This window comes from Ovis canadensis, chromosome 26 (genome assembly GCF_042477335.2).
Source record: "Ovis canadensis isolate MfBH-ARS-UI-01 breed Bighorn chromosome 26, ARS-UI_OviCan_v2, whole genome shotgun sequence".
NCBI classification, from domain to species: Eukaryota; Metazoa; Chordata; class Mammalia; order Artiodactyla; family Bovidae; genus Ovis; species Ovis canadensis.
In genome coordinates this window covers 22018499-22035080 of record NC_091270.1, presented here as the reverse complement: position 1 = coordinate 22035080, position 16582 = coordinate 22018499, and the positions used below count along the sequence as shown (strand labels likewise).

Sequence of the window (16582 nt, the reverse complement as noted above, 5' to 3'; positions counted from 1 at the left end):
TCCCATTTTAGTTCACTGACTCCTAAAGTGTCAGTGTTCACTCTTTCCATCTCCTGTTTGGCCGCATTGAATTTACCTTGATTGTGGACCTAACATTCCGGGTTCTTATGTAATATTGCTCTTTACAGCACTGGACTTCACTTTCACCACCAGACACATCCACAACTGGGTGCCGTTTCTGCTGTGACTCTGCCTCTTTATTCTTCTAGAGCTATTTTTCCGCCCTTCCCCAGTAGCATATCGGACACCTACTGACCTGGGGGGCTCATCTTCTGGTGTCATACCTTTTTGCCTTTTCATACTGTTCTTGGGGTTCTCAAAGCAAGACTCCTGAAGGGGTTTGCCATTCCTTCTCCAGTGGCCCATGTTCGGTCAGAACTGTCTGTCATGACCATAGAGTGGCAGGTGGGTGACCCACAAGCTTGAGAACAATTATACCAAAGAAATTCTCGCTCTGATGTGAAGGTTCTCAGTCCCACAGCAGACTCCCCAACCTGGGGATCGGGCAGAGGGACTGGGAATCCCCAGGCTTGAAGGCTTGCGTGATTTGACAGAACTTCCACAAGACTGGGGGAAGCAGAGACTTGGAGGGCACAAACGAAACCTGTACCCACCAGCACCCAGGGGAAAGGGGCGGGGGCCCGGCATGAGGTGGAGCCGGACTTGCCTGTGTTTGGGACTCTCCTGAAGAGGGTCAGCTGTGGCCTGCTGTGGGGGCAGGGGCACTGGCAGCGGCAGGCATGGGGGGTGCGGCGTGTTGGCAAAAGTCCTCCTGGAGGAGGTTGCCGTGAGCCCCAGCATAGAGACTGACAACTCCAGGACGGGGCTGCCTCTGGCCAAACTCCTGGGAGGGAACACAGTTCCACCCACCAGCAAAAAATTGGATTAAGGATTTGTTGAGCTCTGCCCACAAGAGCTAGGGCCAGTTTTCCTCACACCCAGTCCCTCCTATGAGGAAGCTTGCACAAGCCTCTTATCCTCGTCCATCAGAAGGCAGACAGAAGAAACAAGAGCTGAAATCCCGTGGTCTCCAGAATGAAAACCACACTCCTCTAGTCTGGGTCCTAGCAACACATACACAACAGAGCTGCATCTGGCTTACAGTTTTGGATATTTTTGTCATAGTTGAGTCGCTAAGTTGTGCCTGACTCTTTTGCGACCCTCAAGGACTGTAGCCCTCCAGGCTCCTCTGTCCCAGGGATTTCCCAGGCAAGAGTACTGGAGCGGGTGGCCTCCCCTTCTCCAGGGGATCTTCCTGACCCAGGGACTGAACCCACTTCTCCCGCATTGGCAGGTGGATTCTTACTGCTGAGCCACCAGGGAAGCCGTTTGGATATATAGTGGGACCAAAAAATAAGCTGCTGAGATAATTCATCACAGTAAAGTACTGTAAGCCAGTGTGAACACGTGTGGGCTGTTTGTTGCAGCAGTATAACATAAAAGCTGCCATATCCGTGCTCCACACCTTTACTTCTCATTCATAAAGCCATGACATGGAATCGTCACCTGCCTAGTCACTCAGCAAGACTCTAGCAGTGACTCTTTCTTCAGATTTTCTTGTATTGTGGTGAAAGTCACATAATCTAAGATGATTTAAATCATATTTAACTGTACAGTTTCGTGGCACTAAGTACATTCCTATTGTGCAACTTTCACCACCATCCGTCTCCCGTGTTTTCCACCTTCCTGAACTGAAACTCTGTCCCCGCTAAAGATCCACATTCCCCCTCCCCACCCCCTGCCCCACTGGTATCTACCAGTGTACTTTCTGACTCTGTGAATTCGGCGCTTCTAGGCACCTCATGTAAGTGGAACCAAACAGTCTTTGTCTGCACCTACTGTATACTGGAGTGCATTTTTAAGGTTAACTTGGTAAACGTCCTATAGATTGTACCTTCTTTTCTTTGTTTCTCTAGGAGTCACTCTTGGATCTTCTTTCTCTTACCTTGCACATTGAATCCATCTTTTGGCAAATCCTATGGTTTCTATCTCAAAAATATATTACAAATCAGAATCTTTACCATCATGGCCATCTCTTGCCTAGAAGACTGCCAAAGCCTCCCACCTGGTCCCCAGTTTTCTTCTTGTCCCCTCCAATTCATTCTCTAAGGAGCTGCTGAAGTCATTATAAAAGGATCATACCATTCTTCTGTCTAAATCCCTCCCTGGTTTCCCAGTAGCTTTGTCATGAAATACAACACTTTATTTTTACATGACCTACACATTGTACCTGGTCTGTCTCTTGTTTTTCTCCCACCCTATCACATACCAGTCTCGTCCTTGCTTGCTTTTTTTTTTTTTAAAGATAACGTCTCTTTTTTCCCTCGTGGCTCAGCTGATAAAGAATCTGCCTGCAATGCGGGAGACCTGGGTTCAATCTCTAGGTTGGGAAGCTTCCCTGGAGAAGGGAATGGCTATGCACTCCAGTATTTTGGCCTGGAGAATTCCATGGAGTGTATAGTCCATGGGGTCGCAAAGAGTCAGACACAACTGAGCGCTCCTTCGTACCCTGGGATCTTTGCGTGTGTTATTTCCCCCATCTAGAAAGCTTTTCCTCTCACTCTTTAAATGGCTAGCTCTTTGATTCTGAGCTAGATAGCTAAATGTTGGCATCTTAGAAGCCTTTCCTGGCCATGCCATCTAAACGAGCTCCCCTCCCCACGATTCTCTGTCTCCATTCCTGTTCCTTTATTCACGAATATAAAGTTAGATATTTTAACCTACTTTTCCCATAGAAATGTTCCCTTTAAGAGCGCAGAGACAGTAGCTGTCTTACTCGCTGTTTTTCCGCAGAGCCTCGCACACAACAGGGGCTTAGTAAACACTTGTTGAGTGAATGAATCTTTGCGAGCAGGCTTCCCAGGTGGCACAGCGGTAAAGAATCCGCCAGCCAAAGCAGGAGATGTAAGAGATGCAGGTTCGGTCCCTGGGTGGGGAAGATCCCCTGGAGAAAGAAACTGCAACCCACTCCTGTATTCATGCCTGGAGAATCCCAAGGACAGAGGAGCCTGGCAGGCCATGGTCCATGGGGTCCCAGAGTCAGGCATGACTGAAGCGACTTAGCACAGTCTCAGGTGGGTACAGAGCAACCACAGAAAGAGTTCGCCTGGCAGACAACCAGGCCTGCAACTAACCCTAATCTCGGGGATCTCCTTGGCTGGCTGCCCGTCTCGGCTGCACGTGGGTAAAGGAAAACACTGCACGTTCCACACCCTCGGGCTTCTCCGCGCCTAGCACACGGCTCTCCCCCGATGCTGGCCCTCTGGCCTGACCACGCAGGCTGCCAGGTCCTGAAGCCAGGTCTCCGCTTCTTGTTAACAGGGCGGCCAGATGGCTGGCGGGTGTCTCCCTGGGGTAAGGAGCGGATCGCTCCAAGAGAGGGCGGCGGTGGGAGATGGCTCAGCTCTCAGAGCAGGCTTAGAGGGCTGTGTCTGCTAGATCAGCGGTGCCCCGAGACAGACTTTGGTTGTGCTGGTTTCCTCTTTCCCCCCAAAGCCTTCTCATCCAGTCATCCTGACCCCCTGCCTCTACTGCTTCTCCCCAGTCTTTCCCTAGATACTCACACCCAATCCTTTCCAGTGACACCACTCCTCCCAGGCTCAGGGGTGAGGGGGACTTCCCTGGCAATCTCGTGGTTAACACTCTGAGCTTCCAGTGCAAAGCTCTGGGCTCGATCCCTGGCTGGGGAGCCGATATTCCACAGGTGGCGCAGCATGGCCCCAAATACAAATAAAACATGTGGGTGTCCTACTGCTCCACTGTGTGCACTTCCCAGCAGTTCCCAACAGTTCCCAGCCTGGGACTCAGAGCTTCTGGCGCCTGAGTGAGAACCTTGGATGGGAGAGGTGGGTGTCTGTAGAACCATTAACATTTGATGAATAAAATGAAAAGCGTGATTTAATGGTGCATAAGGGTTGTAAATAAGCATGTTTCTAGGAAAACCTCATAAATATCATAGTTGACTGTTACTAAGGAAGTAAAAAGAAAAACCCAGCTCGGGGTGAGAGAGGTGAATATTCCCGCTCTCTCTCCCCATTCTTCACCTCCCCGTCCCCCCTGCTCTCCCGGCCTCGCGGGGAGAGGGGTGCTCTGTTAGGACTGTGCTGATGATGACCGGAGCGGAAACGTACAGGTGGAGTTTGCTATCAGCCTGACTGCGGAAGGACAGTGAATGCCCTGGGTTCAGAGTAGAGAGTACGTTGCTCCACATTTCCTCTGCTTCTTAAATATCTGTATATTCAAATTTACTTTTCATGCTGGGATTCAGCCCCATTTTGAATTTACTGCTTCTCATTAGCTTTTGGGCCATGAAAAATGACGTTGCTACACCTTTATGTCTGATTTTATCACAGATGAGGCGAACTTGGAGGCTTCAAGTGGGTGGTGGGAGGGAAAAGCTTAGGAGAAGCATGTTGTTCTCCACTATGAATTACCTGGTATTGCGCAAGGTTTGGAGTATGAAAAAGGCCTTCCAATACGTATGCACGGTCTATTCTTATCTCCACTATAGATGTTCTCCTGTTCTTTTGTATGTGAACCTTGCAGGAGCATCTTCCCCCAGTCACTGTGTTTACAGCGTGTTTTGCCTGTTGGTAGGTATTTTAACTTTGTTTTGGCAATTATTCTTTATATGGATGTCTTCACTTTTAATATATTATTTTTTCGTTAAAATTTATGTAACACAACTTCCGTCTTTTGCTTTATGGATGGTGGTGTCTTTAAGAAATCCTTCCCACTTACAGAGCTTTTCTTATATTCATTAAGCTTTAGACTTTGAACTATCAGTCCATCTGGAGTTGATGTTTCTGTGTATATGGTGTAAAGTAGAGTCTTTTTCCCCATAGGAACAACACAGTTTTCCATAATGTCCCTCTAACTTGTCAGACCATCTTTGTTATATACTAACTTTCCATACACATGGGGTCCATTTCTTGCTATTCTTTTCTGTCGATCTGTGTATCTACCCTTACCCCTACGTTTACCTGCTCTATCTTAATTACTATCGCTCTATTATGACTCATCTTATCTGGTAGAACAAGCCTTGTCACATACTTGGTTCAGGAGAGTTTTAAATATTAGGAAGCTCTGAGAATCAGCCTGTTAGAACACAAACATATGCACAAACAATGGAATTGACTTTATAGATTTCGGAGGAAATTAACATCTTTACTATATTGTCTTCCTACATATACGCTGTATCCCTTTTTGTGTACTTAATGTATTTCATGTTAGCCTCATTTATTTAGATGTTTTTAAGGTCCGTCTAGTCAAGGCTATGGTTTTTCCAGTGGTCATGTCAGAGTTGGACTATAAAGAAAGCTGAGCCCCAAAGAATTGATGCTTTTGAACTGTGGTGTTGGAGAAGAGTCTTGAGAGTCCCTTGGACTGCAAGGAGATCCAACCAGTCCATTCTAAAGGAGATCAGCCCTGGGTGTTCATTGGAAGGACTGATGCTAAAGCTGAAAATCTAATACTTTCGCCACCTCATGCGAAGAGTTGACTCATTGGAAAAGACCCTGATGCTGGGAGGGATTGGGGGCAGGAGGAGAAGGGGACGACAGAGGATGAGATGGCTGGAGGGCATCACCGACTCCATGGACATGAGTTTGGGTGAACTCCGGGAGTTGGTGATGGACAGTGAGGCCTGTTGTGCTGCAATTAATGGGGTCATGAAGAGTCGGACACGGCTGAGTGACTGAACTGAACTGAAGGTATTCTATTAATAATTTATAATTTCCCCAGTATTCTATGCACAACTTATATGTTTTTAAAGTATGCTTTTGGATGTTTTATGTATATTTTTTCAAGTTGCTTGTATACAGGAACATGTTTTCATAATTCTATTTGTTTCCGACTGTGCTGGGTCTCTGCTGCCGCATGGGCCCTCCTCTAGTTGTGGTGTGAAGGATTCTCATCGCGGTGGCTTTTCATTGCAGAGCTTGGTCTAGGGTGTAGCTGCAGTGACTGCAGTGTGTGGGCTCAGTAGTTGCAGCACCCGGCTCCAGAGCACAGGCCCAGCTGCCTGTGGGATGTGGGCTCTTCCTGGACTAGGAATCGAACCCATGTCTCCTGCATTGGCAGGCAGACTCTTTACCTCTGAGCCAACATGGAAGCCCCCACGAATACATTATTTTTTATATTGATTTTTGTGCCCCAAATGTTTCTGAACTCTAATAATTTATTTGAAAATATTCCTGGCTTTTCTGTATAGATAACTCTTAACTTTTGCAAGTTAGGACAGTTTTTTTTTTCTTCATAATCATTAGACTTCTTATGTTTTGCCATATGGCTAGAACTCCCAGTAAGTGTTGAATAGCAGTGATGAGAATAAGTAACCTTATTCTATTTCAGTCTTTTTAAACATTAAGCCTAATTTCACCATTTGGCTTAGAAAATACCCCTACCAGAAGATGACGCTAAGAGTTTCAATCATCACTACATGTTGACTTAAAATTTTCCTATTTATTTAGAGATAATTACACATCATGTCCTCCTTTGTTAGTGTATCCGTCTTGCAATATTTGGGTTGACCATCATATGTGTATATGGGTATGCTTTACTCTGCTTTATTATACTGTATATATGATTGCACAAAATATTCCTTTATAGTATTGTCCTTATATAGTTTTTTGTTTTGAAGGGGAGGGGTCCTAGAAAAAGGTTTTACTTTATTATTTCCTCCTTTTTATTGAGCCGTAATTACCATGATATTATATTAGTTTCAGCTGTGTGGCATACTGATTTGATATACATATAATTATCACTACAACTCTAGTTAACATCCATCACCACAAGTATTGACAGTTATATAATTTTTTCTTAACAGAACTTTTAAGACTTATTCTCTTAGCAGCTTTCCAGTATGCAATACAGCAACATTAACTATAGTCACTGTGTAGCATTTATATCTCTAGGATTTACTTGTTATACCTGGAATTTGCACCTTTTGACCACCTTCAACCATGTCCTCTATCTCTGAGTTCGTTTTTTGTAGAATCCATGTATAAGCAAGAAAATAGGTTTCTGACTTTCTCTGATTTATTTTACTTGAATAAGGCACTAAACGCCGACCTGTGTCGTCACAAGTGCCAGCATTTCCTTGTCCATGGCCGAGTGATTCTCTATCGTGTGGCACACGATCGCCTCTTCTTTACCCATCTATGGACACTTAGGTTGTTCCCAAGTCTTCATTATTGTAAGCAAAGCTGCAGTGAACACGGAGGTACAGGTATCTTTGTGAGTTAATGTTTTCATTCACTGCAGATAAATACCCAGAAGTAGAATTGCTGGATCATATGGTAATTATTTAATTTAGCTCCATGCAGTTTACATGCATAAAACTGCATGGAACTAAACAGAGAAATCCCCCAGATATACAGATGCCCAGACGAGCTACGTCAGAACCCCTGGTGGTTGTGCATGTTGATGCTTTTGCTGAATTAGACTGATTTACCCTTGGCGTCGCTGGTCTCTGCTGCCGCGCCCGGGCTTCTCTTGTCGGCAAGCTCGGGCTCTAGAATGAGGGCTCGGCAGTTGCAGCGCTTGGGCTTTGCCGCCCCACAGCATGTGGGATCCTCCGGGAGCAGGGATTGGACCCGTGTTCCCTGCATCATCAGGCAGATTCCTAACCCCTGAGCCCCTAGTGAAGTTCAGTTGTGTATTTCTAAACGCCTCAGATGATTCTAACGTTCTGTCAGGGTTGAGTCCCTGCCCTAGGCATTTTCACAGAAATACCTCGACAGGAATTTTACAGCATATTTGCAAGACTCTGCTAGAAACAGAATTTGGTTGAAAAAGACATTAGAATCTCCAAATCATTAATTCCTGTCTACAACTAAATATTGTGTGCATTTATCACACCCCTCTGAGTATTCCAGATCCTCGCTATTCAAGCAGCTTCCATGACATCATCTGGGAGCTTTTTATAAAAGCAACATTTCAGGCCCCACCCAGATCTACAGAACCACAGTCTGCGTTTTCACAGTGCAAATTCACGTTTGAGTGTGAGAAGCCCTCTTTAAACCCTTCTTTAAGTTCTCAAGCTCAGAGTTTTCTCAAATGCTTTTCAAACAGTTACAAAGGGACATGGTTTTAAGTAACTATGTAGAAATTAAATCTTTTAAGCCCCTAAATGGGATTTATAAAAATATGAGAGGATAATATTTAATGTGTCACATGGTGAAAAACGTTCTATTAAAAACAGTGGCACGGGGTGCACACGAGAGTGGCTTGCCAAACACAAAGACACTTTCACTGACAACATCAAACGACGCCTCATCTGAATTTCATCCTTTCCAGTGTTTGCCTTTCAAGCAGTTTACTGAGTTTGATCAAGCCTATCCCTTATGCATAGACAGGTTTCATTTGTGCCATCTCTGATGTAAAGAGTGGCCACGGTGTGGGTAAGGGGTTCTGAGTTTAGATTGTTTGCTCGCTAATTGAATGATCTTGGAGGGGGCAGCTTCTCTGATAGTGAAGTGGAGGGCTGGACCAGATGAGCGGTTTTGAGACGCATCAGAAGTGTCCACAGAGGCACTGTGCGGGGTGACCCCATGGACAAGGTCAGGACCTTTGGGCCAAGGTCTGGACCTCTCTCCCTCCTCAGTCTTTAACCAGAGCAGTTCTCCTGACAGCTGTCCTGTCTATTGCAGGTTTCACGTGACCTCACTTCAAGGGTTCTGCCATTTAACAAAGGCTGAAAACAACTGTTAATTAAGGTTTCTTGGAAACACACTGATTCTAAGGACCATTGTGGTAATATGAAGGTAATCACATGCATGTGATAGGTACTAGCAAACATTAAAAACAAACATTATTTTGCACTGGCGAGGATGAGATGGTTGTATTCATTGTTGTGCAGTTGCTCAGTCATGTCTGACTCTTTGCGACCCCATGGACCGCAGCACGCCAGGCTTCCCTGTCCTTCACTGTCTCCTGGAGTTTGCATGAACTCATGTCCATTGAGTCAGTGATGCCATCCTACAATCTCATCCTCTGTCATCCCTTCTCCTCCCACCTTCAGTCTTTCCCAGCATCAGGGTCTTTTCCAATGAGTCAGTTCTTCACATCAGGTGGCCAAAGTATTGAGCTTCAGCTTCAGCATCAGTCCTTCCAATATTCAGAGATGATTTCCTTTAGGATTGATTGGTTTGATCTCCTTGCAGTCCAAGGGACTCTCAGGAGTCTTCTCTAGTACCACAGTTCAAAAGCATCAATTCTTCTGTGCTCAGCCTTCTTTGTGGTCCAACTCTCACATCCGTACATGACTACTGGAAAAACCATAGCCTTGACTAGACGGACCTTTGTCTGCAAAGTAATGTCTCTGCTTTTTAATATGCTGTCTAGGTTGGTCATAGCTTTTCTTAAAAGGAGCAAGTGTCTTTGAATTTCATGGCTCTGATCACCATCTGCAGTGATTTTGGAGCCAAGATAATATACTCTGTCACTGCTTCCATTTTTCCCCCCCATCTATTTGCCATGAAGTGATGGGACAGGATGCCATGCTCTTCATTTTCTGAACGTTGAATTTTAAGCCAGGTTTTTCACTCTCCCCTTTCACCTTCATCAACAGGCTCTTTAGTTCCTCTTTGCTTTCTGCCATTAGGGTGGTGTCATCTGCGTATCTTAGGTTATTGATATTTCTCTCTGCGATCTTGATTCCAGCTTGAGCTTCATGCAGCCCAGCGTTTCCCATGATGCACTCTGTATAGAAGTCAAACAAGCAGGGTGGCAGTAGACAACTTTGACGTCGTCCTTTCCCAGTTTTGAACCAGTTTGTTGTTCCATGTCTGCTTCTAACTGTTGCTTCTTGACCTGCATACAGATCTCTCAGGAGGCAGAGGTGGGTTGGTATTCCCATCTCTTTAAGGATTTTCTACAGTTTGTTGTGATCCACACAGTCAAAGGCTTTAGCATAGTCAATGAAGCAGAAGTATATGTTTTCTGGACTTTTTTTGCTTTTTCTATGATCCCATGGATGTTGGCAATTTGATCTCTGGTTCCTTTGCCTTTTAAATCCAGCTTGTACATCTGGATGTTCTTGGTTCATGTACTGTTGAAGCCTAGCTTAAAGGATTTTGAGCATTACCTTGCTAGTGTGTGAGATGAGTGTAATTGTGCCATAGTTTGAACATGCTTTGGCATTGCCCTTCTTTGGAGTGGAATGAAAACTGACCTTTTCCAGTCCTGTGCCCACTGGTGAGTTTGCCAAATTTGCTGGCATACTGAGTGCAGCACTTTCACAGCAGCATCTTTTAGGATTTGAAATAGCTCAACTGGAATTCCATCACCTCCGTTAGTTTTGTTTGCAGTGATGCTTCCTAAGGCCCACTTGACATGACACTCCAGGACGTCGTGTTCTACGTAAGTGCTCTCACCATTGTGGTTATCTGGGTCATTGAGACCTCTTTGCGTAGTTCTGTGTATTCTTGCCACCTCTTCCTTATATCTTCTGCTTCTGTTAGGTCCATACCATTTCTGTCCTTTATTGAGCCCATCTTTGCATGACGTTCCCTTGGCATTTCTAATTTTCTTGAGATCTCTAGTCTTTCCCATTCTATTGTTTTCCTCTATTTCTTTGCATTGTTCATTTCTTATGTCTCCTTGGTGTTCTTTGGAACTCTGCATTCAGATGCTTATATCTTTCCTTTTCTCCTTTGCCTTTCACTTCGCTTCTTTTCTCAGCTGTTTGTAAGGCCTCCTCAGACAACCATTTTACCTCTTTGCACTTCTTTTTCTTGGGGATGGTTTTGATCACCGTCTCCTGTACAGTGTCATGAACCTCCCGTCCGTAGCTCTTCAGGCACTCTCTCTACCAGATCTAGGCCCTTGAATCTATTTGTTACCTCCAGTGTAAAGCTGAAAAATAAAGGATTTGATCTAGGCCATACCTGAATGGCCTAATGATTTTCCCTACTTTGTTCAATTTAAATCTGAATTTTGGATAAGGAATTCATGATCTGAGCCACAGTCAGCTTCTGGTCTTGTTTTTGCTGACTGTATAGAGCTTCTTGATCTTTGGCTGCAAAGAGTCTGCCTGCAATGCAGGAGACCTGGGTTTGATCCCTGGGTCGGGAAGATCCCCTGGAGAAGGAAGTGGCAACCTACTCCGGTATTCTGGCCTGGAGAATCCCATGGATGGAGGAGCCTGGTGTGCTACAGTCCACAGGGTCGCAAAGAGTCGGACACAACTGAGCGACTTCACTTTCACTTTTCCTCTGGTGATGTCCATGTGTAGAATCATTGTTGGAAGAGGGTGTTTGTTACGACCATGTTCTCTTGGCAAAACTCTGTTAGCCTTTGTCCTGCTTCATTTTGTACTCCAGGGCTACACTTGCTTGTTACCCCACCTGTCTCTTGACTTCCCACTTTTGCATTCCAGGCCCCTATGATGAAAAGAACAACTCTTTTTTGGTGTTAGTTCCAGAAGGTCTTGTACATCTTCATAGAATCATTCAACTTCAGCTTCTTTGGCATTAGTGGTTGAGGCACAGACTTGGGTTACTGTGATATTGAACGGTTGGATAGCATCACTGACTCAATGGACATGAATTTGGGCAACCTCTGAGAGACAGTAGGGTACAATGAGGCCTTGCGTGCTACAGTCCATAGGTTGCAAAGAGTTGGACACTACTTAGCGACTGAACAACAGCAAAAAAACAGTGACTTAACAGTGTTGTGATAGTTTAAGGTGGACAGTGAAGGTACTCAGCCATGTATATACGTGTATCTATTCTCCCCCAAACTCCCTTCCCATCCAGGCTGCCATATAACACTGAGCAGAGTTCCCTGTGCTGTCCAGCAGGTCCTTGTTCATTATCCATTTTAAATAAAGCAGAGTGTACATGTCAGTCCCAAACTCCCTAACTATCCCCTCCCCATCTTCTTCCCCCGGGGAGCTGTAAGTTTGTTCTCTGTGAGTCTCTCTGTGTCTTGTCTCTCTGATTTTGAATAAATTCATCTGTGTAACTTCTTTTTAGATTCCACATGTAAGGGATGTCATACACTATTTCTCTTTTGTCTGACTTCACCCAGTATGACAATTTCTAGGTCCATCCACAAGTAAACACTTTAAACCCAGGTCATTACCCATCCATCGGACGTTCTCAGAGCTGCACCGGTAAGCCTGACGAGCTGGCAGTTCCGTGCAGGGACTCCCGTGTCCCGTCTGGAGTCCTTCTCTGCTTTAGGTGGCTCTCTTCTCTAGAAGTGATGTGATCTCTGGAAAGCAGAGTATCTACAGATAATGACGGAAGCCCCGCAGTCCCCAGTCTGCAACTGCCAAATCCAAAGGCACTGAAATCGAGGTTTTCTGAAAGACGGGCAAAAGTCTGACCCGAGTGTCTGTGAGACGACCAGCCGTGTGTCCCACTCCACGTGGTTTGTATCATGGCAGAAACGGGAGACTGCGGCCTCCAAGGGCTCGGGGGCGGGGCCACAGGCAGCACCGTGCTCACTGTCAGGGGAGTCTCGGGGTGGGGGGCTGACTGGTGGGCGCAGAGAGTTTGTGGGGAACAACTCGTGCAGACTGTAGAGAGGACAGGAAGCAGGATCCCAAGAAGAGCGCTTGCGACGCAGCTGAGAGGACGAGGGGCGGGCAGGGAGAGCCTCGGCCACGCTGCAGCTGGAGGCGGGGCTCCTGGAGGCCGGGAGGCTTTATCGGGGGAAGCAGCCAGGCCCCCCACACCCGCTGGGCACCGACCACCCAGGAAGGGCGTGGCCTTGGTCTGAAAGCTGAGGTGGGTCTTTAAGGTGCGACCAGCAGTTAGCTATTCATTCCAGCTGAACAGAAGATTCTTTCTTAAAGGTGATATCTGAGAGGCACAGCTCCAAGGTTGCCATGTAGCTTTTAAATTTTTTTTATTTTAATAACTTCGGTGGTTGTTTAATCACTAAGTTGTGTCCGACTCTTCATGACCCCATGGACTGTAGCCCACCAGGCTCCTCTGTCCATGGGATCTCCCAGACAAAAAGACTGGAGTGGGTTGCCACTTCCTTCTCCAGGGGATCTTCCCCACCCAGGGATCGAACCTGGGTCTCCTGCATTGTAGGCAGATTCTTTACCAACTGAGCCAATAACTTTATTGAGGTATAATTCACACTCCGTAAAACTTACCACAGAAAATGTACTGTTCAATGATGTTAGTAAATGGATACAGTTGTATGACCAAAATCAATCGAGTTTTAGAATATTCCTATCACCCCAAAATGTCTGCTGTCTATTCCCATTTCTAACCCCAGTGGCAGGAAATCACAGATCTGTTTTCTGTCTATAGTTCTGCCTTCTCGAGAAACGTTATCTAAGTGGAATCACAGCACATAGTCTTTGGAGTCTGGCTTCTTTCTCCTTCCCTGTTCTCGGGGATGGTTCCCGTTGCTGCCTCTATTAGTTGTTTGCTGTTTTTTATCGCTGAGTCGGAGAAGGCAGTGGCACCCCACTCCAGTGCTCTTGCCTGGAAAATCCATGGACAGAGGAGCCTGGTGGGCTGCAGTCCATGGGGCCGCTAAGAGTCGGGGACAACTGAGCGACTTCACTTTTACTTTTCACTTTCATGCACTGGAGAAGTAAATGGCAACCCACTCCAGTGTTCCTGCCTGGAGAACCCCAGGGACGGCGGAGCCTAGTGGGCTGCCGTCTATGGGGTCGCACAGAGTCGGACACGACTGAAGCGACTTAGCAGCAGCAGCAGCAGCATCGCTGAGTAGTGATCTGCGGTGTGGATACAGCAGGTTTTGTTTACCCATTCATCAGCTGATGGACTGCTCCTAGCTTTTGGCTGGTGTGAATCATGTCCTTCTGCAGCCACATTTTCAGTTCTCTCGGGTACACACCTAGGAGTCAAGCTGTTGGATTACACGGCAAGTGTGTTTCGTTTTCAAAGGAAACTGCTGAATGACACAGCCACACCAGCAGCGCGTGAGTCCTAGGCTCTGCACGTGCTGGTCGGCTCTTGCGTTGTCAGTTTTTGGCTGCAGCCGTTCCCGGCACATGGCGGCGTCCGCGTGTGCTTTCGCTTCGCATCTAATGACCACTGATGTTGAGCATCATGTACTTAGTCATGTCTACATGCTCTGTGTGAAATGTCTTGTTTGCTTTTCATTTATCTGTTTTTAATTGAAGGATGATTGCTTTACAGTATTGGTTTGATTTCCGCCACTGAATAGAAGCTCTTTACATAGTCTGGACATGGTTCCTTCATCAGATGTTTTGAAAATATTTTGCCTAGTCTGTGACTTGTCTTTTACTTTCCTAAATGGTTTCTTTCAAACAGCAAAGCTTGTACTTTTGACGAGGTCCAGTTCATTTTACTTTTGTATGAATTGCGCCCTCAGTGTCACATGTGGGAAATCCCTGCTAACCTTTCACGATTGCCTGCTGTGTTTTCTTCTAGACATTTAACAATTTTAGGTCAGTGGTTCTCAGCTGGGAAGTTTTGGTCTCCAGAGCACATCTGGGGATACCTGAAGACAGTCTGGGGGGGCACAGCTGGTGGAGTGTGCCAGTGGCATCTAACAGAGGCTAGTGATGGGGCTCCACGTACCGCAGTGCCCAGAACAGCCTTCAGAGCACAGAATCTTCCTGTTGGAAAGTGCTGCGGCTGACAAACCCCGAGTCAGCTCTGGCCTCTCTGAGTTCACTGTGTGTGGTGTGAGGTGGGGATCTCTGTGCACTTCCTTTTTGCATGTGAGGTAAGGATATATATATATATTTTTTTTCCTATCTTACTGCATTGAATTGCCTTGGCAACTTTGTTGAAATCAGGTGACCATAAACATGGGGTTTATATCTAGATTCTCTAGTCTCTTCTCTTGATTTGCATTCTACCTTTATGCCAGTAAATTTTGAAACCAGGTAGTATAAATCTACTTTGTTCTTTTTCTAAGAAATTACTTCCTTCTTTGCATTTTCATATACATTTTAGTGTTAGCTTTTCAAATTCTGTAAAAAAAAACAACTGGCATTTTGATGATTACATTATATAAATAAATTTTGAGGAAAATTATCCCTCTTATGAATAGTCTTCTAATCCATCTTGGTATATTTCTCCAATTACTTGGATCTTTAATTTCTCCCAGAAATGTTTTTGTAGGTTTCAGTATAAGTTTATTCTTAGTTTATTTTTAGATGATATTGCAAAGAGTTGTATTCTTAATTCCATTTTGAATTATCTTTTTTTAAAAATTCCTTATTGTTTCCTACATATAGTATATGTGATCTGAGATACTTTTACTTCATTTCCAGTCTATATGACTTTAATCCCTTTTCTGGCCTCCTTCTTTCAGTAGAATCTCTGATATAATGTTGAATAGAAGTGGTGAGAGCCACATACCTTTCAAAATTAAAAAAAAATCAGAATGCTGAGACACTTTTAGTCCTCTGTGTTTGGGTAAGGGGTGCAAACTTGTAGTAACTAACTTTTAGGATTGCTGGGAGGATTAAACAAGATACCACATACAAAATGCTTAGTGGAAATTCTAAGCAAGTGACCTCCTAAGGGACAGCTTTTAGAAAGAGAATCCTAAGTGGCTGCTGGCGGGCAGCATCAGGGACCAGGACTCAGCTGTTAGGATGCAGGCCTGGGCGGACACGTTGTCTGGGTGGCCCTCTGTGGCCCCACAGCCGGGGGATGAAGTTCTCCATGGCTTGTCCCCACCGGGAGTCAGCACATTTCAGTTGCCAGGAACTGCTGGTGTCAGAGGAGCTCTGCCAAAGTATTGATACCTGAGCCCCAAAGTAGCCAAGCCCAGGATGTAGTGGACGACATCGTGAAACAGGGCGTATGCGGAGGGAGGAAGGACCCAGGCTTGCCAAGCAGTGCTGAGGCTCAAGGTTGCTGGGCAGCAGTGTTAAGAGGGGCCTGGGGCATATGCTATGTTTACACCAAGAGAAAACACTTCCTTATTTCCATGGGCATTGTTGTTGCCTTTCTCTAAGGTTTATTCTAGACGTAGATCCCTTGTATTTGCTGAGACTTGATATTTGGGGCTTCCTACGTTGCGCTAGTGGTAAAGAACCTGCTTGCCAACGCAGGAGACATAAGAGATGTGGGTTCAATCCCCGAGTCGGGAAGATGCTCCTGGAGAAGGGAATGGCAGCCCACTCCAGCACTCTTGCCTGGAGAATCCCCATGGACAGAGGAGCCTGAGGGGGCTACAGTCCATAGGGTCACTCAGAGCGACTTAGCATGCATGCACACAATATTTATTTGAGGTAGAAATCGCAGCTGAGATGAGTAACACGAGGGAACAGAATCATGAGGGCATTGTAGCAGCACCTGCAGCCTTGCTCTGTTGAGCGTTTCTCTCTGAGAGAAGCTGAGCAGCCGCGTGTGTAGAATTCATCCCGAATCCCCATCTCCTCCAGGGGACGGCGGGCATCCTGGAGGCCAGTGGGGACCCTGGTCTGTGGTGGGTGGTGCTCTCCTCGCCAGAAACTAAGCTCGCAGAAGCCAGGGCGACTTCCAGGGCGCTAATAATCATTAATTACAGCTCCTGACACCTGTCCTCATTAATTGTTTTGAAAGGAATCTCAGGGACCTAAGGTGTAACTGTGGTAACAGACCAGCATCCTTCATACCTCGCA

General features: G+C 45.9%; 1 long non-coding RNA gene across 2 annotated transcripts in view; it reads left to right on the top strand.

The window, feature by feature from the left end:
- The window catches only part of LOC138430976 (uncharacterized), a 176442-nt gene that overhangs the window by 108957 nt on the left and 50903 nt on the right, over nucleotides 1–16582 (top strand). The window lies entirely within an intron of this gene.